The sequence below is a fragment of the Homarus americanus genome, unplaced genomic scaffold, assembly GCF_018991925.1.
Source record: "Homarus americanus isolate GMGI-L3 unplaced genomic scaffold, GMGI_Hamer_2.0 scaffold57621, whole genome shotgun sequence".
Lineage (NCBI taxonomy): Eukaryota > Metazoa > Arthropoda > Malacostraca > Decapoda > Nephropidae > Homarus > Homarus americanus.
Genome location: NW_024711492.1, coordinates 13,626 through 16,725, shown reverse-complemented (window position 1 = coordinate 16,725; position 3,100 = coordinate 13,626). Strand labels below are relative to the sequence as shown.

The following is a 3,100-nucleotide window of genomic DNA, read 5'->3' as shown; positions in this document are numbered from 1 at the left end:
AGCGGCCGACGGCCATTCGTGTCTCTGTGGACAGCAGGCAAAAGAGCGCTACTTCCAGCGAAGTTTAAGTAGGGCTTAATAACCGTCATTGTTGTGGTTGAATGGGTGCGCCAAGTCCATGGACTTGCTAGTGATAGGCTTCTGTTTGTTTTATGGGCACGCTCGCGCAAGGCGCGGCGATTAAAACCCCATATGAAGCCTTCAAGTTCGGGTTACCTCGTGGTCGGGAGACAGTCAGCAGGCACTGAACTCGCAGCAAACTGATGGATGTATATTTCATCTTCAGAGGAGTATGGCGATAAGCCTACAGTATTGCCGCCGCCGCAATATGCGTTCAACTTGTCGATGTATCTGGTATTCTTGCGATTCACATACCGACACGCAGTTTGCTGCGGTCTTCATCGACCCACGAGCCGAGTGATCCCCCGTTAAGAGTTGTGTATTTGCCATTTGGTCTTTTTGCGACTAACCATCACAGGTCGAGTCTCAATGAAAGGGTTTGACAGACATAGCCCAAGCTTGTGGTTTGGGTTTGGCCGGACGGCTTGTTGTTGTTTTTTGACACTTGAATTTCACTCTTTTTGGGTCAAGAGGCTTATTCGCCGGTAGTAAGGAACGGACGGGCAGCCGTCCAAAGCCCCGTCCGTCCTCCTCCGGTCTTCGCGCTCTCGCCCGAGTGTGGTCCACCTACAGCGTGGTGGTACCTATTTTTGGTGCGGGGGCCGGGATTGTCCTCTTTCGCTGCTGGAGTTGCCAGAGCAGAGCCCGAGACCGCCCAAATCAGGAGAGGAGTAGTAGTTTTAAGAGCGCCCCGTTCTCTTTCTCTCTGTTAATGATCCTTCCGCAGGTTCACCTACGGAAACCTTGTTACGACTTTTACTCCCTCTAAATGATCAAGTTTGGACATCTTTCCATCAGCTCGAGGCGACGACCCCAGAAAACCCTCTCGGGCAACGGGGCAGACAATCCAAGAGCGCCAGTCCGAAGGCCTTACTAAATCATTCAATCGGTAGTAGCGACGGGCGGTGTGTACAAAGGGCAGGGACGTAGTCAGCGCAAGCTGATGACTTGCACTTACTGGGAATTCCTCGTTCATGGGAAACAATTGCAAGCCCCAATCCCTATCAAGAAAGGCTTTGAATGGGTTACCCGCTCCTCTCGGAGGGGGAAAACTTGTTGATCCCTTCAGTGTAGCGCGCGTGCGGCCCAGAACATCTAAGGGCATCACAGACCTGTTATTGCTCAATCTCGTGCGGCTAGAATTGCCGCTTATCCCTCTAAGAAGAAGTTGCGAACTGACACCATTTTCTGGAGATCCGTCGACTACTTAGTAGGCCAGAGTCTCGTTCGTTATCGGAATTAACCAGACAAATCGCTCCACCAACTAAGAACGGCCATGCACCACCACCCACCGAATCGAGAAAGAGCTCTCAATCTGTCAATCCTTCCGGTGTCTGGGCCTGGTGAGGTTTCCCGTGTTGAGTCAAATTAAGCCGCAGGCTCCACTCCTGGTGGTGCCCTTCCGTCAATTCCTTTAAGTTTCAGCTTTGCAACCATACTTCCCCCGGAACCCAAAGACTTTGGTTTCCCGGAAGCTGCCCGCCGGGTCATGGGAATAACGCCGGCGGATCGCTAGTTGGCATCAGTTTGCGGTTGGTGAACTAGGGCGTATCTGGATCGCCTTTAACTCTAACTTTGCTCTGGATTAATGAAAACATCCTGGCAAATGCTTTCGCGAGTAGTTCGCCTTGCGACGTCCACACCCCCACCTCTAGCCTAAATACCTAATGCCCCCGCCTGTTCCGATTAGTCATTACTCCTGTTCCGAAAACCAACAAATAGAACCGAGGTCCTATTCCATTATTCCATGCATCACCATTCGCCATTCAAATAGCCTGCTCTTGAGCACTCTAATTTTTTCAAAGTAAATCCTCCGCCACTCGACACTCGACAAAGAGCATCTCGCGGCGAGCACGGGCGGGCGCTGTTCGGAGCGCGATAGCAACACCGGCTACGGTGCACCGCCAGTCCGGAACTGGAGATCCAACTACGAGCTTTTTAACCGCAACAACTTTAATATAACACGCTATTGAGCTGGAATTACGCGGCTGCTGGCACCTGTGAGACTTGCCCTCCAATGGATACTCGCTAAAGGATTTAAAAGTGTACCATTCCGATTGCGAAAGGCCCTGGATGAGACTCCAGACGCTATTTTTTCGTCACTACCTCCCCGTGCCGGGAGTGGGTAATTTGCGTGCCTGCTGCCTTCCTTAGATGTGGTAGCCGTTTCTCAGGCTCCCTCTCCGGAATCGAACCCTGATTCCCCGTTACCTGTTATAGCCATTGTAGGCGCATAACCTACAATCGAAAGCTGATAAGGCAGACACTTGAAAGAAGCGGCGCCGGTGCGGAGACCGTGCGCTCAGCCCGAAGTTATTCAGATTCACCACAGGTGGGTTACGGACCGGGCCCGACCAGTTTTGAACTAATAAAAGCGCTCTTCCCTTGCGGTCAGAGACCAATTGCATGTATTAGCTCTAGAATTGCCACAGTTATCCAAGTAAGTGGGTTTACAGATCCAATGAAACATAGCTGATTTAATGAGCCATTCGCGGTTTCGCCTTAAATCGGCTTGTACTTACACATGCATGGCTTAATCTTTGAGACAAGCATATGACTACTGGCAGGATCAACCAGGTAGCTGCTGCTGTTGGCGGCGCCTATCACGGCGGCCAAAATAGTGAGATTGAGAGAGGCAGAAGACATTGGGCGAGGGACCGCACGTTGGCCTTAGAGAAATAGCAAACCAGATGATCAGATCTAACTGCACCTTCTCTTGCTATCCTCGGCGCCGGCAGCGCCACCGTGTGTGCCAATCTCCTCCCTTATCCGCTCCTCTTTGCCCCAGCTCCAGCGAGGCAGCCGACATTGGGCGAGGGACCGCACGTTGGCGAATCTCCTCCTTATCCGCTCCTCTTCTCTTTGCCCCAGCGAGGCAGAAGACATTGGGCGAGGGACCGCACGTTGGCCTTAGAGAAATAGCAAACCAGATGATCAGATCAAACTGCACCTTCTCTCGCTATCCTCGGCGCCGGCAGCG

General features: G+C 52.2%; 1 pseudogene; it reads right to left on the bottom strand.

Annotated features, from left to right (window-relative positions):
- Positions 1-276: 276 nt before the first annotated feature.
- Positions 277-437, bottom strand: LOC121858273 (annotated as a pseudogene).
- Between the last annotated feature and the right edge of the window lie 2,663 nt (positions 438-3,100).